The following is a 27,755-nucleotide window of genomic DNA, read 5'->3' on the forward strand; positions in this document are numbered from 1 at the left end:
CCCACTAGCCAGCGGCAGGATTGGAGAATCCTGCTGTCGGCGACGGCACACCCCACCGAGGAACACTCAGCTGGGGCGGCGGAGAAGTCACTTCATTGTTTCGTCATAAACAATATTCAATCCAACCAAAATTACAACTCATAAAACTCTTGAAAATTTATCATCAAATACTTTAAAAGTGAGTTTTCGGTCTTTTAATTCTAAAATGTGAACATTCTAAACGCAATTAGTCAAAGAGCGAAATTGAGATGACGCGATAGTTTTTTTCTCGTCACCATAGAAACCAAGCAACGGCATTTGTGCGTTTTTTATTAAGGGTAAAACAAGACAAAACAAGCTCGCAGGTGCAGCAAAATTGACCAGATCCACATTTTGTTTGCCTGATCTATTTCATATCCCCTGATCTAAGAAGAAATGGATAAGCTTGATTCCTCCGCTTATTCAAACCTTGATTAAACATCTGAACCGCAAGGAAAAAAAGCAGGAAATGTTGAGGGACAGTGGCTAGAGTTCCCCATTCGGGAGACTATGTTATTCCGGCGGAGCTGAGTGGCACCTGATTTGTGCTCATGCAGGGAAGCATTTCCCATACTTTAGCCAATGCCACTTTGAGCAGGTGGCACGATTGTCCGGACTGGCAGCTGGGCCCCTTCCTCCCCACAAAGCAATTCAGACCCCCTCTCCCCTGCAACGATTCATTCACCTCCCTTCACACTTGAGTGGCTTTGAAGTAGTAAGCTGTGAAACAAACCGCAATATTTATAAACATCAAGCTATGAGTGACGGCTCCTGAACAACATCAAAGAGAGTTAAGTGCTTTCTATTAGTTTCACAGCTGACTACTTCAAGGAAACTTAAGTGTGAAGGGAGATGAACGGAACAATGCAGACAGCTGGGCGTGTGTGGAAGCTGTCAATCACATCCTAGTAAGATCAACCTCATAGAGAAATGAATGAATGGCTTGCAAATCAAAGATCTGAGGGGGTTTAAACACATCTGACTGTTTTTCTCTTTCCAGGAATGTACAGGTGCTGCTTCTGTGCCTGAGCCAGCAGATATATTTCACAGGTGAGTTTTAAAGCAGTGATTTTTTTTTTCATTGCCTCTGTCTGGACTGCCCTCTATCTTCCAGGCAGGGCTTTCCCTTCTGGAGGGTCTCTGGTAGGGTTCTCTTTAATTAGCGGGTCTCTGGTGGGTGGAGAAGTTGGGGAGATCTGGTGGAGGTGGGCATGTCTTGCATTGTTTGTGGAAGGGTGGCCCTCCGATGGGCTTTGGAGGCGACTCCCTTAAAGAGTTGACCCCTTTGCCCATCGCAAGGTCCACATTGTCAGGTAGATGCTTGTCGAGAGCTGCACCAATTCCTGCTCATGTGATTACTGGCCCAGAGGACTGGAGATGGAGAAGTCTGCGATGGTCCAAGTATGTTAAAATGCCATTTGCAGACAAAACATCCGCCTCTTGCAAACAATGACATTCAGTACTTCAAGCATGTTAAAGGACAAAACGTGAACCAGACCCGCGGGTATCAGCAAAAGCTCAAGAGGTTATTACCTGGTAAGTGTAAGTAAAATGTACGTTTATGAGGGATCGATTCAACTAAAACAAAATGGGCACTGTGGTGAATGTAACGTAGTAATTCACACTGTATTTACCATTGTAAGTGCAGTAGTGCTATCCGACCACTAGGGGGAGTAGCTCTGGGAATGCTCAGGAGTTTGTACAGGGCTCCACCCTTGGCTCCGCCCACAACTCCTTCCCCTTGACTACTGTATAAATAACCGTGTCCAGAGCCAGCCTGCAGTTCATCAAGAGTTCAACGGGTAACAGGCTGGCTCTGTAGTAAGTAGATTAAAACCACTGTTCATATCTTAAAGCACGTGTCTCGTAAATTGATGGTTCCATCAGGCACGCAGTGGAATTGTTTGTCACGGTGAAGCGTGCTGTGTCATTGAAAAGGTTGAGAACCTCTGCCCTCGCTGCTACTACAGCTAACCAGTTCTGCAACCGGTTCCTCAAGCTGGTCTGATTTTGGCCCAAATTTTATTTGAGTGGCTTCAGATCCAACCTTTTCATACATTTTTCATCAACTGAAGATTCAAACCGCTAAACATTGTTACACGCAGCAGCATGCACACAGTAACTAAAGGAACTGTAACTTAATGCACTGAACAGTGACCATTTTTGATCATTTCAAAATGCAAAGTCAGAACGCTTGTGTTGCTGTGTCGTACCTGTAGGAATTTGACTTGGTAACTTGAATGTGCCTGTGTGTCGTTCATCATTGTCATTCAGTATGAAAGTCCATATGTGGCAATGTAAATTGTGCTATCATGTTTCATGCACGATTCATCACGTCTGCAGTGGCAACTTGTTGAAGGAGAGAGGAAGAATTCCTTTAAGGTAGGCACTGAGAACTGGATGGTACACTATGGCTGGTTCAGCTCCGTGGGCTAGACAGCTGATATGTGATTCAGAACAAGGCCAGTAGCGCAGGTTCAATTCCCGTACCAGCTGAGAATTCTGAATTCTCCCTCTGTGTACCCAAACAGGCGCCAGAATGTGGCGACTAGGGGCTTTTCACAGTAACTTTATTGCAGTGTTAATGTCAGCCTACTTGTGACAATAAAGATTATTTGCATTTTATTAAAAGAGGTCCAATCAGATGGGTGTAAATTTGCCCAAAGGGGTACCTGAAGATGATCCAAGATGCTCTTCCAGTGCCCTGGACAAAATTATCCCTTAAAAGACTATTGTTAAGAGAGGTCACATAGTTATTCACCTCACTGCTGTTTGTTGTGCTCAAGGTGGCTGCTGACAACAGTGACCTCACTTCAAAGCCACTCCACTGGCTTTAAAGCCCTCAGGACACCTCAGCGATCACGACAAGCTCTAGCTTTCTGTTCTTCCCTAGATCAGAGCCCAGTCTCCCCCTTCTGAGCCCTGGGTTCGAATCAGCCCAGAGCGATGGGATGAAGGCCTCCTGTAATTACCAGGGTTCTACGATCAGGACTTTGCAGCCCTACATAGAACATAGAACAGTACAGCACAGAGCAGGCCCTTCGGCCCTCAATGTTGTGCCGAGCCATGATCACCCTACTCAAACCTACATATCCACCCTATACCCGTAACCCAACAACCCCCCCCTTAACCTTACTTTTATTAGGACACTACGGGCAATTTAGCATGGCCAATCCACCTAACCCGCACATCTTTGGACTGTGGGAGGAAACCGGAGCACCCGGAGGAAACCCACGCACACAGGGGGAGGACGTGCAGACTCCACACAGACAGTGACCCAGCCGGGAATCAAACCTGGGACCCTGGAGCTGTGAAGCATTTATGCTAACCACCATGCTACCCTGCTGCCCATTGCTACCCTGCTGCCCATGTTGCCCTTTTGCGGTTTGTCTCCAGCTCACCTCCCCACCCCCCTCCCCTCCCCCAGCGGGTACTGCGAGCCATTTAAACCTCCATTCCGATCAGCGGGAGTCTTTGGGTCAGAGAGTAGGGTAGGGGGCTGACCTGACCCTGGCATTTAAAGGGCTGGGCCGCGAAGGCTGTCCCTAGAGCTCGACAAGAACAATAAATGTTGCTGTAAGGTGGAGAATCTGTATTGCGGTGGCAGTAAATGCGCTGCACGAATACCTTTGAAAAGGAAAAGCAAATTTTAAAAACGCCCATCACTCACGCTGTGCCTTTCATCACAAGGACTAAAATTGTTCCAAAGATTCGCAGTCACAAATCAGAACATTAATTAGCATCAAAGTAATTAAAGGATATGAGCATATTTTGGTGGCTAGTACAATAGTGCGGCAAAAGGAGCATATGCTTTGAAGATCTCATAGATTCTCAGGTGTTTCAGGCAGGAATAAGCCAAACAACTTGGATTCGGCATGTCTCTTTTAAGCTACAGCACCCCATAATTACAAACAGCTATACATAGATGTGAGCGGAATAAGCCTATCTGTGGGAAAGTAAAAAGCTGAACTTTCCCGTCACCAAGAGTGGCGGGTTGGAGGTGGGGAAATAATGGGAGCCACATTGGGATAGCCATCCCCAGTCCACTCCCACTGCCAGGGAGGCTTTGCAGCGGTGACCTGTGAAGGCTTCGTAAAGGACCTCCATTTAGAAGAGGGAGGGCCTTAGGCCTCCTCTTCCTCACTGCCTGTAAAATAGTGGACAGATTGGGGACAGGTCGGAGGACATGGAAAGGTCACCCAGCAAACCTTATGGGGGCCTCTGCCAGCAAACACGTTACAGAGCCCACAAAATTCTACCCAAGCTTACATTTGTGACCCTAAAGTAAATATTTGTAATTAAATGGCTTACTTGACTTTTAAAAAAAGTTTTAGATAAAAAAAGTTCAAAAAAACTTTTAATATTGCACCTGTAAGAAAGTATTACTCAATTGACAACTTCTTTAGTTAAAAGCCTATAATCGGTCACTGTCCGTGTGGAGTTATCACATTCTCCCGTGTCTGCTTGGGTCTCACTCCCACAATCCAAAGATATGCAGGGTAGGTGGATTGGCCACACTAAATTGCCCCTTAATTGGGGGGAAAAAGGAATTGGGCACTTTAAATTCAGTTTTAAAAAGCCTTCTTTCATTGATATTAATATATGTACATTTATAATCATCATAAATGTGTCTACGTCTTACACTTCATAATTATTGATAGCTGAGCAACTGCATTGTAGCTCTTAAGATATTGCCATTTTGACTAAATTTTAAAAATCGCTCCTTATGTTTTTAAGGTTACGGACCCATGTCTTTTAACAAAATTACTCTGGATGTTGCTTGAAATCGGAAATAAAAGCAGAAAGTGTTATAAATACTTAGTAGCTCTGGCAGCTTCTGTGGCGAATGAAACAGGGTGATGCACAATCAATGGACATGAAATGTAGATGAGATCCAAACAATAGGCTTTAATGCACAAGATGTGTGCCCGGCAGCAGACGTACAGAAGAAAGGCCGACTGCCGGGGAGCACGGTTTCTTATATCCCGTCTCGTAGGCGGAGCTACCTACCTCTCAGCCAATCAGCTGAGAGGCACATGACTTACCCGGGCCAATGGGCAGCGAGTCCTCTGCACCAATAGCAGCTCACTTCCAGGTACCGTAATACCCCTAGTCATACTACCACACAGGGTTAACCATTCGTCAGCGGATTTCTGAAGCACAAGGAATTCTGAGTATAGTCATCAGTCTGAAACAATAACTGTACTTCTCCCTCCACAGATGCTGCCTGACCTACTGGATATTTCCAGAATTTCCTGTTGCATTCATTGAGAATGGTTGGTTTTCTATTTGTTCCTGGACCACAGCCCTTTGGATTAACCTTTGCCTAAAGCTCTGCAAAGCCTACTGCCATTTGTCTATCAAACGGAGAAGAGTTGAGGTGCTTTGTCGGGATTGACCACAGAGTACAGAGGGATGCCACCCGCCTGGTTATGTCTGTGCCAACTCCTTGTTTAAAAAAACCCAAATTGATGGAGCATGTATAAAGTTTGCTCAGACACCTTGTTGAAGGCAAACAGAATGCTGCTTCCCGTTCCAGTATATTCATCATTCCATGGTACATAGAGATCGATAAAAAAGGAAGGAAAGAATACTTAAATAGCGCCTTTCAAACCTCAAGCTGCCCTAATGTGCATTACTGTGAATAAAGTGCTCGTAATGAATGTAGAACATTCAGATATATTGTGTTATATGTATTTGGCGCAGCAAGGGCTAAAAGCCTAGGTTTGTGTGTGACTGCTGCAATCATGTTTTTTTTAAATCCTGGTTTGAAAGGCAGCTAGACTTTTTAGAGACAGAGGTGCAACTAAAGCATCGTCAAAGTAAGATCTTAATTAACTCCAACCATGAATATTGTTTTCTGAAGTTGGGCCGATGGAATTTTGTTTATATTAAGAGGATGCCCGGAGGAGTAGGTAATTAATAATAAATAATATTAATAAAAATAAATAAATAATAATAAAATAATAATAATTAGAGACATTGGGTGTAATTTACTGGTCTTGTCATGCCCGACTTGGTGTCGCAACGAGGCCATTGAATCCACCAGTGCTACAACGTAAGCTGCAAATTCCACCACCAGATACTGCATCACAGCTGGGTCCACAAGTGCTAGATTTTAAAAAAATATTCATTCACAAGATGAGGTCAGCACCACCTTTGCCAGCATTTATTGCCCATCTCTAATTGCTCTTGAAAAGACTGCCACTTACACATGGAGGATGATGGGCTCCAAGCTCTATGTGATATCATGTGCCAAGTTGGAGCTGGTCTCCCCCACAATCCTCTGAAGTATGTGTGATGCGGGTGGCCGTGAGTGGCACGTCAAGTGATTGGGCTCCTTCATTAGCATTCTGCAGTTGGCCATACCTTTCATGGTGAGGCTGCACTGACTGGGCCTATGGCAGGCCGAGGGATATGTGCAAGTAAAATGAAGAATTGAAGGATTGGGGGGTCAGGCATTGAGGACGCCGATGGTCAAACCATCAGAGAGCAGGATGTCAGCCAGAGAGCAGGATGATGGCGGATTGGGATTTGAGACGTACATAAGGCAGGATCATGCTGGAATTCTGAATGTTTTCGGAGTTGCTGGATGCATCGGTTTCAGTCACACTGGCCTCTCAATATCAATTTCCATCTGTTCCAAAGGCCTCAGGGGATACAGGCATGAGAGTCTGCAGTGAGTTCTCCACTGCTCCTCACAGTTATGTGTGACGTTCTCCTGCAAGAAAGAACGTCAATAAACTTGTTGCTTTGGCAAGCTTGTGAGGATGAGTTGGACCATCTGAATGTTGGGCATGAGTCCTGATTTCTAAAGGGTGAGTGATGGGGAAATGGTACATCCTGTAGTGTGAAGGTCTGGTGATATTTTGGGTAGGATAGAGAATCATAGAATCTTTACAGTGCAGAAGGAGGCCATTCAGCCCATCAAGTCGGCACTGACTCCCTGAAAGAGCACCCTACCGTGGCCCATTCCCTCACCCCAATGCCATAGCTCCACCTAACCTGTACATCCCTGAATAGTAAGGAGCATTTTTATCATGGCCAATCCACCTAACCTGCACGAAAAGATGCATTCACTGACCTTGACCACTTGTGTAAGGTTGTTGCACTTTTTCCAGCACTGGAGCCACATCCTTGGGGTAAGGCTGTGGTAAGTTATCATCTTCATTACCTTATCCCTTTTCCTTCATAGGGCATGCCCCCAGGGCCTCCTTGGCCCCTGTGGAGGTGAGGCCTCTATCCTCCTCTTGACGTCCTGAACTAAGGCATCCAACCCCACACTAGAGAAGAGCCCTCCTTCCAGCCTGCTTCTCCATTGTTATTGCTATTCCTTCCTTCAAAGACTTTCACAAACATTGACACCAGCTGCGGCACCCTGAATGACCTCCTCTTTAAGAGGAGCAGGCTGCCTTTAAGGTAGTGTGTCGTGTTCACAGCACATGACTCTGGGCCTCCAGCATGATGCTGCAATCCTCCTGGTGAGCAGGCAGCACAAAGTTTGTGACCTCCGCTCTTGTGAACGGGTCCAATCAAATTTCTTCTCTCCCATAGAGTTCGCATACAGGGATCCACAGAAAACATCACCAAAAGATATCAAATTTAACACAGAAACAGAGGGCGTTTAGTACCCCAACCTTGTTTCACCATTCAATTAGATCATGGTTGGAACTGCATCTTAACCCTATTTACCAGCTTTGGTTCCAAATTGCTTGATACATTTACTCAACAGCAACTTGCCAATCTCAGATTCGAAGATGCCTGTTGCCCTGACATTCACATCCTTTTGCAGGGGAGGATTCCAGATTTCTGCTACCCTTTGTTTGAAAAAATACTTCCTGGTTTTCCTCCTAAATGGCTTGACTCTAATTTTAAGATTAAGCCTGCTCATTCCTGAATTCCTTCCAAAGGAAATGTTTTTTTCTCTCTATCTACTATCTGTTGGGTTTTTCTTACGGTTGAAACACCTTGCTCAGAACAAGAGAAAACAAACCGACTTTATGCAATAGGTCATCACAATTTAACCCTCTCAGCCTCAGGATCGCTCATGGACATTCATAAGAACGTGACCTAATAAAATGTGTCAGCAATAAGTAAACCATGAAAATTACAAATGTAATCTGTGTAATCTTGTGGTTATTGTGCTGTGCAATGTGACAGCACGTCATCCGGATACCCAGGGAGAATTCACCTGGTCCCCTTCATGACAATGCCATGGAATCATTCATATGCCAGGGGAGGCAGTGACCTAGTGGCATTGCCACTGGACCAGAGACCCAGAGTAATTCTCTGGGCACCGGGTTCGAATCCCACCATGGCAGATGTTAGAATCTGATGAGACCATCAATTCACACGACACGTGGTTAGAAGTGAACAGTGGTTTTAATCGTCTTACAACAGAGCCTGCCTGTGACGAGATGAACTCCAGGTGAACTGGCAGGCAGGCTCTCAGCATCAACTTTTATACATCCGGTTAAGGGGAGGAGCCATGGGTGGAGCCATGGGCGGAGCCAAGGGTGGAGCCCAGTACAAGCTCCTCATCTCCCCCTATGGGTAGATCCGCGCAACTACACGTGATCCAATACAATATACAGGCTCAACACATGTTGTACAATACAGTGTGGATTATTAGTATTTATAATTCACCACAGAATCTAAATTCAGTATTTAAAAAAGTGTGGAAGGAAAGGTCTAATGGTGACCCTGAAACCATTGCCATCAAAACCCTTCCGCTATCCTTACTTGGTCTGGCCTGCACGTGACTCCAGCAATGTGGTTCACTCGTAACTGCCCTCTGAAATGGCCCAGTGAGCCACTCAGTTCATGGGCTATTTGGAATGGGCAATAAATGCTACCCTTGCCAGCAACACCAACGTCCCAAGGAAATCATTTTTGAAAATGTAACCAAGCCCTTTCGGTGAGATATCAAACATCCAGTGGTATTATTTTGAAGAAGAGCAGGGAATTCTCCCTCTTGCCCTGAATAAGACCTCTCGCCTAACCAGCCTCACTCTTCCTGCCATTATCTCATTGCTGTTTTTGTGAGCTCGCTAGATGTATGTTGGATACCATATCCCCTACATTATGACAGTGACGAACTTCAAAAGTACTCGATGAGCCTTAAAGCACTTTTGGGGCATTCTGAGGTTGCGAAAGGCACTCTAAAAATGCAAGCTCTTTTTTTCCAAGATGTACTCCACACATACGTTGGAACCTGTTTAGGGTGCTAACCCATGAGAAGGTTTACTGTGTTTGCGTTTACTGTCAAACACAATATTTATTTTAAATGTCAGGTTTTCACCGACAGCACAAATGAACAAGTGAAGACATAGATAGAAAGAAAGACTTATTGTATATAATAATGGATACTTGTGAATGAATTACAGGCTGGAATCTAATTGAGGGGATCAGATGGTTTACACGGAGTAATAGGAGCTCATGACCGAGTTATTGGCTGGAAACTAATCAAGGGAGTCGGAAGTTTTATATATATATATATATATATATATATATACAGAATATAATGCATAGTCAGGGCTGAGTTACAGGTTAAAACCTAATTGAGAAATTCCTGTGACCTAACTAAAGAACAATAGATACCTGTATATAGAATAAACTGAGCTAGAGTCTTATAAAGCAGCATTTACATGATGTGGTAGACTACAAAATCAAAATTTGAACAATTAACATTATTACATTAACCACAGACACGGAATTTACTACTTTGAAAATCTGTCCCTTTTTTAAAAGAAAGTTGAAAAAAGTTTATTTTCATGTTTGTTTCGGCATCACTTTGGGGGGATCCTCTCAGTCAGTGTGAGGATATTCCAAAACCTCCCTTGTTTCACGGGAAACAAAGACGTGCATTTATGTAGCACCCTTTATGTCCTTGGGCTGCTCCAAAGCTCTTTACAGCCAGTTAAACTGAAGTGTGGCCACTGTTACAATGCATGGGCAGCCAATGCATGCACTGCAAAATCTCGTAGGCAGCAATGTCATGTTGCGCAGATAAACTGTTTGCGGTTCTGATGAAAGGTTATTGACCCAAAACGTTAACTGTTCCCTTCTCTCCGTAGAGTCTGGCTGATCTGCTGAGTCATTCTTTTCTTTTTCCATGATATTTGTTTGTCAGCTGTTTTCAGGTGTTGATTGAGGGGAAACAGGCAGTCAAGGAAGAATCCTCCTGCTCTTTTTCGCAACGTTGCCAAGGGATCTTCTACATCCCCCTGAGAAGTTAAATGGCAAACTTGGTTGAACGACAGAACATAAATGAAATCCAATCTGCAATATTTTTCACAATATTTTTAACGAAGACAGAAAATGCTGGACGATCGCGACAGGTTTGACTGCATCTGTGGAGAGAGAAGGGAGCTCACGTTTCGAGTCCAGATGACTCCTTGTCAAAGGTGGAGAGAACAAGTGATCGTTCTTTATCTGGAAGCCTCGACACAGAGTATCAACGGTTCTGCCCCAGGACACCGCAGCCTAGGCTGATCCCATTTTCAGCTGGGGTTCACGCGCGTGTAACAGACTGGCGTTACATAAAGAGATTTGAGCACCATTTTCAGGCACTGAAATTAATTCTGACAGACACAATTTACAGTAATAAAGCTATTTGAAATACTTACACTTACGTAGCCACTCTTGTGACCTCAGTGCATCACAGCGTAATTAACCGCCATTCAAGTACTTTCTTTTTGAAGGACAGTCACCTGTGTGCTGTGAAAAAACACAACAGCCAATTTGTGCACAGCAGGATCCCACAAAAAACAACATGGGTCCCGGCCTGATAATTTGATTTTAGACACTGAGCGGGATTTTCCAGCCATCCCTGCCGTCAGGATGGATGGGGGAACACCATCCCCCGGCCCCCTAACCAGACCGTGGTTCCCTGGCGGCAGAGGGGGAAAGCAATGGGAAACGCCATTGACAGTGGCGGGAGGGACAGGATCATCTGGTCACAGGCCAATGGCAGGCCACTTCCACCGCCACAAAACACCACGCCGGGGGGGGAGGGGGGGGGTGGGTGAAGAGAGGTGTGGAATATCCTACCTATTGAGTGATCACCTTTGCCCAAAGGACTGAGGATTAATTCCTATGCCTTTCTTCGAAATGGTGCAATCAGATCTTTTACGCTCAGCTGAGAGAGCGCACTGGGTGGCAGACACGGTTCAAGGCCTTGGCCAAAGGGCAGGGCCTCCGACAGGGTGGTGGGTGTGGCAGGGGGTTATGGGGCTGCGGTCGTGGGGGGGGGGGTTTGAGCTTGAATTCACAACATTAGAAACAATCAAAAACCACGAATCCAGGAAAGCAGAAATTTCCCCAGACCTATAATTTAGCAAAAGCTTAATGCCAAGCTTCAGAGAAATGTTTACTGCAAGACCTCCTGTTGCTGAAACAAAGGGATTGTTAAACTCAAAGAATTGGTTCGTAATGAAGTGTGTTTATTTTATTGTCTGCACTGTTTGTAATTAAAGGATTGCTTGATGGGTGTGTTCAGTAAACAGTTTTATTGCCAGAAAAATGTCACTGTGTTTTCTGGCACCTGTTCAAAGCTTGCCATCGTTGTCACTGTGAAGAGAATAGTTCTGCTCTTGCCGATTCCAAGGCTGGACAGTATTTAAAGCACTGCTGGCCTGGAAAAGGAGCTGGGGGGCAGGGGAACAGGAGGAGATTTGTATTCTAAGCAGCAATCTGTTATGATCTATAATGAGCTGCCTGAAGAGGAGCTGGAAGCAGATTCAAAAATACATCAGGAGCGATTCTCCGTTCCTGCAACTGTGTTGACGCCGAGTCCGGATTTGTGAACTTTCACAACAGAAAAACTGGTGCCAAACCTGGGCTGATTCCGCGACTGTGGAGGGGCTAGCACTGGTGCCCCATGGAACACAATCAATTCCAATGGAAAATGGTGCGGGATTCGCCGTGTCTGTGATTGACACTTGGGAGGCTGACAAGCTGCAGTCGCGTATACACATTCCACTCCCCACACACACTCATCCCAGCCAAAATGTTGGTTGTGCTGGAGCGCGTCTGCAAAGCTGATGGCTTGGCTGGGGCCAGAGGACACTTAGGAGGGGTGGGCTTAGATTTGCAGTGGGCTGACAGTAGTGTGCGCAGCTGCATGGCTGCCTTTCTGGTTGTGGCAGTGGCGTTCGATGCCTGTCGACCCCGAGAGGTTGAATAAACTTGGTTTGTTCTCACTGGAATGACGGAGGTTGAGGGGGTGACCTGATAGAGGTCTACAAAGTTATGAGGGGCATGGACAGGGTGGATAGTCAGAGGCTTTTTCCAAGGATACAGGGGTCAATTACTCGGGGTCACGGGTTTAAGGTGCGAGGGGCAAGGTTTAGAGGAGATGTACAAGTCAGGTTTTTTACACAGAGGGCAGTGGGTGCCTGGAACTCGCTGCTGGAGGAGGTGGTGGAAGCAGGGACAATAGTGACGCTTAAGGAACATCTTGACAAATATATGATTAGGATGGGAATAGAGGGATACGGACCCAGGAAGTGTAGAAGGTTCAGGTTAGACGGGCAGCATGGTTGGCGCAGGCTTGGAGGGCCGAAGGGCCTGTTCCTGTGCTGTACTTTTCTTTGTTCTTTGTTCTTTGACCCCACAGTTCACCTCCTGGCCACCCCCTGCTACTCCCCCCGGCCCTGGCAGAAGTCCCTCCGGCCAGCGGCACAACTGTCAGCAAACTATGGTGATGCTGTCACACCGGTTTCACAAATTTGTAAAAGCACAAATGAACCTCGCCGTCGGGAACTTGGCCCATCAAAGGTGGAGAATCGCCGAGGCCCCAGAGAATGCTGGGTCAGGCCCGCCAGGGACATGAAAATGGTGTTTACTGTACAGGCGTTCGAGCCCACATTGACGCTGCTGTCGAGGTGACCGAGAATTGCGATTTGTCATCAAATCAGCGCCTGCCACGATTTTGTCTTCAGAAGCTATTCTCCGCCCAATCTCATTTCGCGATTTCGGCATCAGCCAACGGAGAATTCAGGTATATATTTGATAAAGGGTCAATAAATGTTGGGCTATGGCTTACAGGAGGACGCAGCAGGCCACCATGATGTGAGAGACCATCCTTGAGCTGTACTGGAGGGCCCTCCAGAGCGCTCCAGGCACCTGATTGCGCCTTCAGCGTTCAGGGCAATACACCGCTCGATCACGCCCTTGGTCGCTGCATGGGCGATGTTATAGCAGTTCTCCTCGTAGGGCCTGTGACCTCCGGATAGGCATGATCAGCCATGACCGCAGCGGATGACCCCTGTCGCTCAAGAGTCAACCCCTCACCCGGGGAGTGCCTCAAAGGTGTCTGGCACTGACGAGTGTGCCAGGATAAAGGTATCGTGCATGTTGCCTGGGTATCGGGCGCAGACGTGCATTATGTGCAGCCAGTGGTCACACACTAACTGTACATTCAGGGAGTGGAATCACTTCTGATTGATGAAGGGCACCCCCTGATACACTAGTGCTCATAGGGGGCAAGCATCCTGTTGGTCACCCCCTGGACCTGGGGCATGCCAGTGATTGCATCAAATCCTACTACACAGGCAACCTGGTGGGCCCGGTGCATGTTGAAGGTGATATATTGTGCTGCTCGGGCGTATAGAGCATCTGTTAGGCTATGGAAACACCCTGGGCATGGAGATCTGGGAGATCCCAGACAAGTCCCCATTCGGCAACTGGAATGACCCTGTGGCATAAACGCTCAGGGCGCCGACCAAGCGTGGGTGTTTTCCCCCATACCCTGGCGGTCCCAGGTGCATAATGATCTGGAAGAGGTGTTGCAAGAACGTTACAGGAACACTGGTTGATTCTCCCTTGCCTTGAGCAACAGGAGCTTATTGTGGTAAACCACTGTTACACCTGTATTAGGTGATGTAAGGTAGGACCTGTACTACAGGTTCGCCGGTAGTCCCTGCCTGCTGGCTCCGCCCAGTAGGCGGAGTATAAATATGCGTGTCCTCCATTCAGCAGCCATTTTGCCAGCTGCTGTGAGAGGCCACACATCTTAGAGCAATAAAGCCTCAGTTGTATCCAACTCTCGTGTTTGTATACTTGATTGTGCATCGTTTATTTCATTTATTCACAGGAAGAGGGCATTGCTGGCAAGACCAGCCTTTATTGACCATCCCTAATTGCCCTTGAGAAGGAGGTGGTGGTGAGCTGCCTTCTTGAATACAACTAAATGGCTAACTAGACCATTTCAAAGGGCAATTAAAAGTCAACTACATTTCTGTGGTCTATAGAGGACAGTAGATTTCCTCAGGAGAGTTTTTACAATAAGCTAACACTTCATTGCGGATTCTGACTTATCATTCAATTGACTGAATTTAAATTCCCCAACACCCACAGTGGGATTTCAACTCATTTCTGCCGATAATTAGTCTAGCACCCGACATTGCTAATAACCACAATGCTACTGCTACTGAAACATCCCGACAGTCACTTAATCAGCAAACTGAATATTCAATCCGTCCAGGGATTAAACCAGAGAGTGTGCGACTTCTGTTCTCTCATGGATTATTAATAAATAAAGCATGAAAACATCCCCTTGCAGGAACTGTGGCACATCTTATTCTCCCTCTCGATAATTCCTTCCAAAACCCACATCAGGATCGAAGAGTATTTTCAACCATCCACATGGATAAAATTTTACAATTATTACAAATTACTGACTAAAAAAAAAATAGGCTGGGAAAATTCTGAGTACTTTTTGCCGTAACAGTAATTGAAAAATTCAGAAAAACTGGGTGTTGTCTTTTGGCAGGCAGTAAAGGTTAATTAGAAGTTAACAACAGATTGATATAGATTATGTCGCTAACATCATTATGTGCTCAAAAGTCTAAAAAAATGCATTCTTATACAGTTTTCATGTTGCATCTGAGAGCTGACTACAAAGCTGGAAAATAGTTATCTGTCAAACGGCAATGATTTTTTTTCAAGAAAAGAAAACACTGCACATATCTTATTTCAACATTGATATATCTATCTGTTCGCCCTCCCCCATCTCCATGCTTATGTTGCGTGAAGTTTGCTAGTGCTGCGCTATCTCTTTTTAAAACACACCGATTGCTCAGCAAACCCGCTTGCTTGACGTCTTGGCTTCAGTAAATTTAATGTTTTGTTTTACTATTTTACTTTAAAAGCTTGGGCATTGTCTGAGGAACCTCCGTCAAGACCTGAGAAAGAGGTAATGTATGTTCGTAGCAAAGGAGGAAATCCTTGCGTTCCCCCACCTCCCCTGCACATCTCAGAATCTACCTTAAAGCCGTGTTGGTGGCCACAGGCCATTTGAATTCGATCCAACCCATCCACCTGGCTGCAGCGTGGAAACCTGCCAAGCCCATAGTTACTGCTGTCTGTCACTGTGAATATTACTGTCTTCACCCCAGACTCTGGGTCATTGAAGAGATTGCTCTTACCTGCTGTGAGTTAAAGGAATATTCCTGAATGAGCTCGTGTACTGGCCTATCCCGGATTTGCCTTTTATGTTTTTGCAGCTTGCGTCAAATTCTGCCATTTTTGGGAAAGCTTAATGAAAAGAAAAAGCGTTTTCTGATGGCAGCGTATCAAACTTTTCTCTGTCATTTTTCTCTCATAATCTGCCCAGCTTGACGCAAGAGGGCAAAGGGAGGGTAACGTACTCTCAGGCATCTACCAATGTTGCTGCAGGAATTACTGGAGAATATTGTCTGAGCCTATTCTTCGAGAATGTTCTGAGATTTGACTGTCAGAGAATGGAATACGTTCTATTCAGGACCAACCAACCACTGTCAGGTCAGGTAGACTGCTGTGCAGAGAGTCAAGCTCCCATCTACTACACACAGCAATGTGCCTCATCCCCCAACGTCAAAATGGCAGCCCCCATCACTCCAAGCATGCTGTTATTCCTCTTCCCTCATAAGCCATTCTTTTGCTTCTCTGTTGTTAAAAATAAAACATCTGGTTCACTAATGTCCTTCAGGGAAGGGTATCTGCCATCCTTACCTGGGCTGGCCTACGTGTGACTGGTGGCACAGTGGTTAGCATTGCTGCCTCATGGCGCCGAGGACCTGGGTTCGATCCTGGCCCCCAATCTGTCCGTGTGGATTTTGCACATTCTCCCTGTGCCTGCGTGGGTCTCACCCCCACAACCCAAAGAAATGCAGGGTAGGTGGACTGGTCACGTTACATTGCCCCTTAATTAAAGAAAAAGTAAACTATTCAACGCGAAAACCAAGCCACAACCCACATCCAACCTATCAGCTGCTGTGAGCTCTGTTTCAACAGACAGTGGGTCAACTTTACCAGCTTGGTGAGTGGAGTTGGTGAATGAAATTTATTTGGGATATTCTATTTTGATTGAGAGTTCTGGGCCAAAGACCTCCTAAAGTCGGGTTTCTCTTCCATTTCCCTGTGTGTCCCTTATTTGTGTTCTCCCCTTTGTAAAGCATCCTTGTTGCTGAGCGAACGGCAATCATTGTTTTGAACAAAGTATATTTGATGCTCAGACCATTTTGATGTAACTCATGTCTCCAAATTGATAACAAATCACCTCAGTGCTCATTGAGGGATGAATGGCTGCTGTAATTTGGGTAGTTCCTGGGCTTGAAGGAGCAGTTGTTTGGATATGGGACAGCGAATGGCAGGTTTCTCTGTGCGTGGGTAAGGTTGACACATTCTGCTGCTGGGATGTGTTGGCCTGTCAGTTTCACCTGCTTCTTGCCCTGTTGGTGCAATGGAAACCTCAAGTCTAGACTGTTGGTTAGTATGCGGTCATTAGCATAATCCATCCAGCAGGGGAGCAGAATCCAGCAGTCCACCAAAGGTGTGTTTACAGGAATGCCCATCAAAGACCATGTGATTTCAGAGGTCTGTCATGAGGCTTAATTTTACTTAGAATCCTCCAGCTCCTGTTAAAACGTTTATGAGAGATGGTGGGCTGGATTCTCCGATTCTGGGGCTATGTCCCCACGCTGGCATGGGATGCCATAGAAACGGGCGCAAAATGACCACCAATTCTCCGTTTTGCTGGGAGCTAGCAGGAAGGCAGCGTAGAGCACCCAGCTGCTGATACGCCCCAGAGAATTGTGGTGTCCTTGGCCGCACACGTGCACGGCGGCGGAGTGCAGCGTGAAATATAGACCCCTCCTTCGGCCGGCTCGCGAGATTAGGACCCCCCCCCCCCATGGGAACACCATCACCTGGGCATTCTCCTCCAAGCCACCCACCATCCGGACTTGGAAATGTATCGCCGTTCCCTCATTACCACTGCGACAGAGTCCAGGGACTCCCTCCCCAACAACACTGTGAATGTACCTGCACCAAATGGACTGCAGTGGTTCAGGAAGGTGACCCCCAACCCCCTCTCAAGGGCAATTAGAGACAGGCAACAAATGCTGGCTTTGCCAGCAGCGCCCGCATCCCATGAACAAATGAGGGGACAAAAAGGAATGGGGAAAAAACATCAGCCAGAGATCACGCTTTTGGTCATTATCCAGTGACCTCTGTTGGCAAACCTGGATCCCACATGGAGAATGAGTCAGTTTTCATATTTCCATCCATCCCCGGTGATTGGATAACTTGTTGACACCATTGGGACCCATAAATTGTAGGATTGACCAATCTACCAGGGACCAGTCAACGCAATGAACTATATTCAGCAGAAACTGTGTGAGGCCGACCAACAGAGTGTTCAGTATCTTTCTGTGAAACCTCTTTTATTGTTGCTCCTTATGGTAACTTGCAATATTCGTGTTTGGGCTTAGTTAGATAGCCCTGCTCTCAGAACACACCATCAAAAATAATGAGTAGCATTATTGCTCTAAAAATGCAATAGCTGCGTAAAAGATTTGTTCCAATGGTTTAAAATAATGGCAGAATTCCATACAGAGAGATCTAGTGCGGAAATTCCTTTTTAAAAACTTTTTCCCCCCCCCCCCAATTAAGGAGCAATTTAGCATGGCCAATCCACCTAACCTGCACATCTTTGGGTTGTGGGGGTGAGACCCACCCAAACACGGGGAGAATGTGCAAACTCCACATGGACAGTGATCCGGGGCCGGAATCAGTGCCGTGAGGCAGCAGTGCTAACCACTGTGCCACCTATAGTTCTGTAAATCCTAAACATGATCTTGGCCATAATCTGAAAATTCAAGCCGGACACTCTGTTAATGTCCCGTCTAAAGATACAGTGGAACCTTCACACAGTTATATGTCGCTCCTCACCAATGCTATTCAAAGGAATCACCATTCCATTTTCAGCTGTTGGTGCTTTGACTGTTTACCTGCTGTTGTAGATTCAATGGAAATACAATGGAGTTCTTGGAGGAGTTAATATAAGTTATTTCTATCAGATGGGAGTGGTTCTTGCCTTTGGTAGGAGTTAGGTGATTTTGAAAGGCCTCTGAGTTCACCTGCTGCTCGCCATAGGGGCTGTTTAGCACAGGGCTGAATCGCTGGCTTTGAAAGCAGACCAAGCAGGCCAGCAGCACGGTTCGATTCCCGTACCAGCCTCCCCGAACAGGCGCCGGAATGTGGCGACTAGGGGCTTTTCACAGTAACTTCATTGAAGCCTACTTGTGACAATAAGTGATTTTCATTTCATTTCATTTCATCATAGAATCATAGAGAATTACAGCACAGAACAGGCCCTTCGGTTCCGGTTCCCCCACTCCCCCCACCGCCAGGTGGGGCCATACATAACCCACTCAGCCCATTGAGGGCCCAGAGAACCGCTGGGGGGAGGCCAGATTCCCGACCGGCGCGGCGGCGATCCCACGGGCACCCGAGAATTGGCACAGGAGAATCGGCGGGGTGGCGTGGCACGATTCTCGCCCCCCCCCCCCCCCACCCAGCGATTCTCCGACCCGGCGTGGGGTCGGAGATTCCCGGCCTAGGTGTGGGGAGAGAAAGAAGATTCATCCTTTTCCTGAAGGTGCTTTTGTCTGGCGTGGCCTTCATTCTGGGCAGTTTTGCTCAGCTGGCTTGATGACTCAAATGGAATGCAGAATAACAGCACCTGCGTGCGTTCAATCCTCTTCCAGTTGAGATCGTTCTTGAGATCTGCCTGCTGGCCTCATCCCATAGCGATAACGCAGCATAAACCATGATTAACAAAGGCTGGACAATGAGGATGGTATCTGAAACGACAGAGAGAGAGAGAGCGAAGAGGGTGTGCTTCCCCGACACAGTACTACCTCGGTGGCTGCTGGAGGGACTTGCAGGGGGAGAGGCTGCAGATGGCCTTGCAGCAAGTTCTGGACCTTGAGGAGATGGTTGTGGGCTGTCTCAGGTGATAGTATTCTCGGCTGACAGGCTCAGCGAGGGCACTGGTGGAGTTCCAGCAGTCAGTAACTAAATCCTGTCATCCCGAGAAGGAAGAGCAAGTTCATGCAGCAAGGAGACCCTGCCCCTCTCCCTGGGGTGGGGCCTCCACATATCCTTGCAACCCTCAGGAGCACAGGTTGCTGCACTGCTGGGAGCATGTTAGTCTTTCTGTAGCCATGATGGCAATCGCCAAAGTTGGGCTTACATGGCAACCAACTGAGATTTCATGGCCTGAGTCCCACCACGGCACTCAAACATTGTGTGGCTGCTGCCTGGGCCGTAATGAAAGCTGAGACATCGGCTCACACGCACTGTCTCATGGTTGGGTCCACGAGCGTTTTCACGGATTTAGCGACCAATTCCACACTGCAAAAAATGGGCTCTGAGCTCAGTAATGAGCCCTGCGCCAAGTTGGAGTTGTGTTCATCCAAGATGCTCCAAGCTCGAAGCTATATGCTCCTGGTCCGTGACAGCAGCCGCCTGGGTAGGACAAACCCCTGCCTGCATCAATGCGGCCAAGGTGGAGATGGTTGACAGCTTCAAGTTCCGAGGTGTGCACATCATCAAAAGTCTGCCTGGTCCACCCACATCGACGCTACCACCAAGAAAGCACAACAGCGCCTATGGTTCCTCAGGAAACTAAGGGAACTCGGCAGCAGGGTAGCATGGTGGTTAGCATAAATGCTTCACAGCTCCAGGGTCCCAGGTTCGATTCCCGGCTGGGTCACTGTCTGTGTGGAGTCTGCACGTCCTCCCCCTGTGTGCGTGGGTTTCCTCCGGGTGCTCCGGTTTCCTCCCACAGTCCAAAGATGTGCGGGTTAGGTGGATTGGCCATGCTAAATTGCCCGTAGTGTCCTAATAAAAGTAAGGTTAAGGAGGGGGTTGTTGGGTTGCGGGTATAGGGTGGATACGTGGGTTTGAGTAGGGTGATCATGGCTCGGCGCAACATTGAGGGCCGAAGGGCCTGTTCTGTGCTGTACTGTTCTATGTTCTATGTTCTATGTCCACACTGACTCTTACTAACTTTTACAGCAGCACCATAGAAAGCATCCTATCTGGCTGCATCGCAGCCTGGTATGGCCACTACTCAGTCAAAGAATGCAAGAAACTTCAGAGAATCGTGAACACAGCCCAATGCATCACACAAACCTGCCTCCCATCCATTGACTCTATTACACCTCCCGCTGCCTTGGGAAAGCGGGCAGCATAATCAAAGAGCCCTCCCACCCGGCTTACGCACTCTTCCAACTTCTTCCATCAGGCACGAGATACAAAAGTCTGAGAACATGCTTAAACAGATTCAAAAACAGCTTCTTCCCCGCTGTTACCAGACTCCCAGATGACCCTCTTATGGACTGAGCTGATTAATATTACACTCCTGTATGCTTCACCCGATGCCAGTGTCTTGGTATTTGCATTGTGTACCCTGTGTTGCCCTATTATGAATTTTCTTTTCTTTTCATGTACTAAATAATCTGTCTGAGCTGCATGCAGGAAAATATTTTTTACTGTAGCCCAGTACACGTGACAATAAACAAATCCAATCCAGTCCAAGGCAATTTGGTGTCCATGTCCATCAGTCGTTTCCTATGTGCCAACCCACCCACATCCTTATCCTGAGTCCCCTGCACAAGAACTCATCTGTGACTTTGCCATTGGTGAACTGGCAACAAGCTATCCTTCACCCCTGACCTGACTTCACCCTTGACCTGGCTTCACCCCTGACCTGGCTTCACCCCTGACCTGGCTTCACCTCTGACCTGGCTGCAGTCCATTTGTGTCCGACAATCTCTTTTTAAAATTCACACGTAGGATATAATCATCGTCGGCTGGGCCAGCATTTATTGCCCATTCCTAGTTGTCCTTGAGCTGAGTGGCTTACCCATTTCAGAGGATACTTAAGAGTTATCCACGCTTCTGCAGTCGCATGTAGGCCAGACCGGGTAAGGATGGCAGATTTCCTTCTCTAAAGGGCATTTGTGAACCAGTGGGGTTTTACAACAACCATGGTCAAGGTCAGCATTAGATTTTTATTGAATACAAATTTCACCATCTGCTGCGGTGGGATTCTCTGCTGGGGCTCTGCATTATTGGCCCAGTGACAAAACCACTACCTCCCCTCAAAGCATCATGTGCAGTTCCTACCTTGATACTACCCTCTAAAGTATGTGCGATCCCAGCCCCTGGAGCCGCAGGTTGCGAATGTCAGGTCAAGTGATGGGGCTTCTTCTTCAGAACTGAGTCCTTCCCCTGGCCTTCATCTCTCAGGCCAGTTGACAGCTCTTGTGCATCTAAAAGAATAACCGCAGAAGGGGAGAGTGTGGCTGAGGAAGGGGAGGGTGGGTGGCAAGAATTCAACACATTGTTACGCCATCTGCACCTTGGTCTGCATGCCAGATTTCGGGACGAGGGTGAAGTGGGATTCAGGAATTGGATAAGGCAGCAACATCCTGGCTGGCTTCAGCAACAATAGTTGCCACGAATAGTGGCACAAATAGCAACAATAGTGGCAGTCACACCAATAATGTCAAGCACACTCTCAGGCAGGCACTGCAACCTAGTTCTGCAACAAAAAGGGGAGTGTATTGGGGTGTGTTACAATGCGTCTGGGTCAGTCATAGCTGTGGAAACTGTGTGATGTGGGTGGGTGGTTGGCAGGGTTGGGAAGTGTGTAAGGGTGCAGTGGAGCACATGAAAGGCTAGCGATTACTGATGGATGGGCGATGGGGTTGTGCTGCCTTGAGCAATGAGTGAAGTTGGTAGCGCAGTCGGTTGAAGATGGTATGTGAAAATGCATTCACTGACTTTGACACTCGTGTGAGGTCGTTGAACGTTTTCCTGCCCTTGAATGAGGTGCTTGGAGTCAGATGCAGGCATTGACGTCAATGTGTGTCTGCTGGCTCCCCATCCCTTCTCAGTGTTTACCTCCTTGCCTGGGGTTGAATGGCGTCTCCCCTCTTTTTCACAGGCTGCACTAATGCCACCCCTGGGAGGACCTGGCGGCTGCTCAATTGCTCTGGTTTCTTCTTTCTCAGAACATCTTTCCCAGGCACTTCCAGCACCTGCTCCAGCCAGAATGCCCTTTTGAAGAAGGGCAGGTGAGTGTTGACTGGTGCCTATCCGCAATGGGCAGGGGCTGAGCATGAAGCTGAAACCACTTGGCAGCGTGGTTAGTGTTGGGCTCTGGACCACAGGCAGACAACACAAAGTTAGCTTGCCTCACTTTCACCAGGCTTGGGACAATTGCGATCAGGACGTTGAGACTTGCTAACAGGCCTTATCCAATTTCCCTCCCATCGGAAACACCATTTAATTTATAGCTGAACCATCGCATTCTGTTTCCTTTGGATCCTTTATTCCGAAAAGTCAGATGTTATTTTTACTTCTATGGTAAAGTGAATGTATAGGCTGAAGAATGATAATGGTGCTTAATCACAGGGTTCCAATTCAAATAACCTGCATTATAATTCCTGCCAATGTTATCAAAAGCCGTGCTGAAGTCTCCATGCATTGCATACTTGTCATTTTTGCAGTTATTATGCAATTAATGTAGAATGACAGATGTGATTATCCACAGGTATGTCACAAGTTAATAATTTTAATCATTGGAGGTATTGAAAGGGAGAAGAACCCACACGCATCAGTCACTAACTGTTGCTGTGTTTCTGTTGCTGATCAGCAGACCCTCACTACAATACTGTCTTCTGATCCCACACAGTATAGAGGACACCAGATACCACTCAATGAATAATCCAGCTCAGGGCTTTCGCTTTTTGAGATCTTAACCAAGGCATTTTATTTGTACACGCTGTGTGGCTTTTTTTTGTTTGCTGTTAAAGGAAGACGTGAGGTGTGATTTGCCCACCGCATCGTGGCCAGCGCGTGGATGAACATAGAACATAGAACATTACAGCGCAGTACGGGCCCTTCGGCCCTCGATGATGCGCCGACCCGTGAAACCATCTGAAGCCTATCTGACCTACACTATTCCATTTTCATCCATATGTCTATCCAGTGACCACTTAAATGCCCTTAAATTTGGAGAGTCTATAGAACATAACGCATGAATCAGGGGGGTGAGGCCCAAATCGGGTACTTTCAACTGGGCGCCGTTTAGCTCTGGTTGTCACAATCGTGGGCCAGGCACGATGGCACCTCGGGGATATTGCAGGCCATTGGAGCCCCACAGGTGGTTATGGACAGGGCAGAGTAGTACCGTGGCATTCCTCCTGGCAACCTGGCACTGCCCAATAGACTTAAGTTGGTCTACACCATGACAGCACCATAAATTGGTAAAATTGGTAAAATTCCCCCTTGATGGACACATTACCAAGTTTCAATAACCTAAGTCTGTGGACGATACAAAACTTGGGAGTATTGTAAAGTGTGAAGTGAACAGTGTAGAACTTCAAAAGGACATAGACAAGTTGGTGGAATGGGCAGATTGGTGGCAGATGAAGTTCAATGCGGAGAAGTGTGAGGTGATGCATTTTGGTCGAAAAAGCATGGACAGACAATATAAAATAAGGGGTAAAAATCTCAAAAAGGGTGCAGAAGCAGAGGGACCTGGGTATATATGTGCATCAATTAGTGAAAGTGGCAGGACAGATGGGGAGAGCAGCAAATGAAGCATACAATATCCTGGACTTTATTAATAGGAGCAAAGAGTACAAGAGGAAGGAGGTTCTGCTAAACTCACACAAGACAGTAGTTAGACCTCAGCTGGAATATTGTGTACAGTTCTTGATGCCACATTATCAGAAAGATGTGAATGCAATAGAGAGACTACAGAAGAAGTTTACAAGAATGGGTCCAGGGATGAAATCTTCAGTTGTGAGAGTAATTTTGGAGTGGTTGAGATTGTTCTCCGCGAGAGAAGAAAGCTAAGAGATTTGACAGAGATGTTCAACATCATGAGAGGGTTGGACGGAGTAGATACGGAAACCTTGTGGCGGCACGGTGGTGCAGTGGTTAGCGCTGCTGCCTCACGGCGCTGAGGATCCGGGTTCAACGAATGATCCGTGTCTGAAATGCGCGGCCTGGAAGTGTGGTGGAGGAAGGTTCAATCGAGGCATTCAGGAGGGCAGTAGATGATTGCTTGCATAGGAACAATGTGCAAGTATACATGGAAAAGGCACTCAGCAATAATGCTTGCTTGGAGAGCCACAGAGATGATGGGCTGAATGGCCTCCTTCGATACCTCAACAATTCTGTGAATCCCCTCTGACTGCAGCAGCCAATCCTGGCAGCAGTATCCATTTAAGCCAAACTACTGGCTCCATTCCAGTCTTTTAAAGACTTGTTCAGACTCTCCCAAAATATGATCTGAACAACTGTGAGTCTTTATCAGCCTTTCTCCCAGACTTTACAAAATCTGTCAACTTCCCAGAACTCCGGCTGTTTACACATCCTCGATGGGACTTCTCAGATGTACGCTGTCTGTCAGTCAATTTCCACCTCGCTGACCATTCCAGGTGTAAGGCCATCCATTGTCCCGGCTTGTAGTTCGAGGGTAATCAGTGTCAATACTCTAAGGAGAGTTTCCCTTTTTAAACAATTTACAAAACTTTGCTTTGCAGTGGCGAATCACGGGGGAAAAAAAAACAACGTTCAGTCAAAACAGCAGCTGTGAATTTGATGGTGAGAAAAATCCTTGGGAAAAGGTCCAAGTCTACAGTTAATATCACGGATGGCACCCAGATAAGTAGGTAAGGTAGGGGCTGGCGAGGTGGTTGGGGCACGGGGTGGGGGTCGTAGGTTGTCACGTGGGAAATCTTCGTCACAGTGTGGGGGGTGGGGAGAGAGCGCCGATCAGGAGGACCTGATCGGGAGGGCCCACCTCTGAGTGCTGGTGGCTGCCAGGGTACACCTGGCAGTCCCACCCCATGGCAAAGGGCCACGCTCTTGCTGCTGGTAAAATACAAGTGGGGGGAGGAAGAGGCCATCAGCTGGCACTTAATGGGCCATTTTAGGGCTTCAGTTAGTCCTGCAATCCTATGCAGCACGGTAGCACAGTGGTTAGCACAATTACTTCACAGCTCCAGGGTCCCAGGTTCGATTCCGGCTTGGGTCACTGTCTGAGTCTGCATGTTCTCCCTGTGTCTGCGGGGGTTTCCTCCGGGTGCTCCGGTTTCCTCCCACAGTGCAGAGATGTGCAGGTTAGGTGGATTGTCCATGATAAATTGCCCTTAGTGTCCAAAAAAGGTTAGTTGGGATTATGAGGTTGGGTGGCGGTGTGGAGGTGTGGGGAACGGGTGGAGATGTGGGCTTGGATAGGGTGCTCTTTCCGAGGGCCGGTGTAAACTCGATGGGTCGAATGGCCTCCTTCTGCACTGAAAATTCTATGATTCTATGCCCTCCTACCCTGGATTTACGACCCCTCCTGCCTCCCAGTCACTCCCTGGGTAAGATCCTTGCCTACGTGACTCAACTGATAAACAGACAATTACAAACTACACGGTCAAAACTACCTGAGATGCCATTTCCAGTCAGAAGCACAAAGTTATAAATTCACCTCCACAGTCTGGTAAAATTCAGAAACAAGGACATGGAGAGTTAGACAGGGTGAAAATCTCGAAACAAATTTTATCTGTCGTGGCTCTTGAGATTTCGTTTCAAGGGTAAGAAACAATTGTTTCAAGGCGAGACATGTTATATTTTATGTGGTTTTATATGGATACAAATTAAAAACTATAAAGTTATGTGAAACATACTACAAAGTGTAAATAATATTTTTAATTAGGTATTTCATTCAGCTTTCATCCAGCTTCAAATAATCTGTAATAATAGGATAAAGGTTGCTCTGTGATATTTGTTTACAGGTCAGAAAATAAAATGTTGACTCCTGTTTGAACACATGGAGCTGGAAACAGTTCAGTGCCAGGTGCTTAAAAGGGACATGGCCTTCGTACAAAACTGTTCTTCAACATCGGCAGTCGGCTTCAGACATTTCTCCCGGTTTTGTGCCCTCTCACTGCCCCTCTGTCTGGATCGTAGCTCAATCAGAGACCAAACTTTCACAGTCATTACCAGTCTGCCCTGAAAGATTCTCTGCTTTGTCTTGCTACACCCCTATCTTGCCTGCGGAATAAATATTTTAGAATTTTGTTCTCTTTGAACCTGGTTTCACCTTCCTCCCCTTACATCTCTGCCTATCTCCTGCTCGATGTGCCCTTCGACGAGGCCGTGAGAGTCTCGTTTCTTTCCATTTTTCAAATGGACGAGAGAAGATCACGTCACAGTACCTTGGGCGGATTCTCCGGCCGCCAGCCACGTTTTCCTGCGCGGTGCGCCCCCGCCAGCATTGGGGTTCTCCGCTCACGCAGCTGGCCAATGGTGTTTCCCCATTGTGGCCACCCCACGCCGTCGGGAAACCAGCGGGCGTGGGTGCCTTGCCGGCGAAGCGGAGGATCCCGGCGCCGAAGGGCCTCCGCCGGCCGGCACGAGTTGCCGCATGCGCGGGAGTGCCAGCGTCTGCCGGCGTCTTCCCACTGCATGCGCAGGGGAGTTTGTCTCCGCGCCGGCCGTGGCAGACGTCCACAGCAGCTGGTGCGGAGGGAAAGAGTGCCCCCATGGCACAGGCCCGCCCGCGGATCGGTGGGCCCTGATCGCGGGCCAGGCCACCTTGTGGGCACCCCCCGGGGCCAGATCACCCCATGCCCTCCCAAGGACCCCGGAGGCCGCACGCAGAGCCAAGTCCCGCCGGTAAGTACCAGGTCTAATTTACGGCGGTTGGACCGGCCGAAAATGGGCGGCTGCTCGGGCCATCGCGGGCCGGAGAATCACTAGGGGAGCCGCTGCTAGAGGCCGCCAACCATTCCCGCCTCCTCCAAAACCCCAGCGCCGGAGAATGCGGCAGCCGACGGGGGCGGGGTTCACGCCGGCCCCCGGCAATTCTCCGGCCTGGCGGGTGTGTCGGAGAATACCGCCCATTAACTGCTTCGCTGTCAGTGGCAGCTTCAGATCAGTGGGTAGCATTCCTGTCCATAAATCAAAAACTTCTGGGCTCAAGTCTTTCTCCAAGGATTGAGCATAAACATTGAGGCCTGACACTTCAACAAAATCATGAACTCCAGTCAGCTCTTAAAGGAACGTTTCGCTGTCGCATAGCTGCCTCTGATGACATGTTAAACTAAGGTCCTATGGCACTATTCTGGTCGTCAGGGCAGTTGTCCCAATGCCCTTGTCAATATTTCTCTCTCGATCAACAGGCACGATTGCAGCCCTTTTCATCAGGGAACATAGCGGCTGGGCCCGTCATTGAGGGAGAGACTATAAGACCATAAGACAGGAGCAGAATTAGGCCATTCGGCCCATCATGTCTGCTCCATCATTCAATCATGGCTGATATTTTCTCATCCACATTCTCCTGCCTTCTCCCCATAACCCCTGATCCCCTTATTAATCAAGAACCTATCTGT

Source organism: Scyliorhinus canicula, chromosome 9 (genome assembly GCF_902713615.1).
Source record: "Scyliorhinus canicula chromosome 9, sScyCan1.1, whole genome shotgun sequence".
NCBI lineage: Eukaryota > Metazoa > Chordata > Chondrichthyes > Carcharhiniformes > Scyliorhinidae > Scyliorhinus > Scyliorhinus canicula.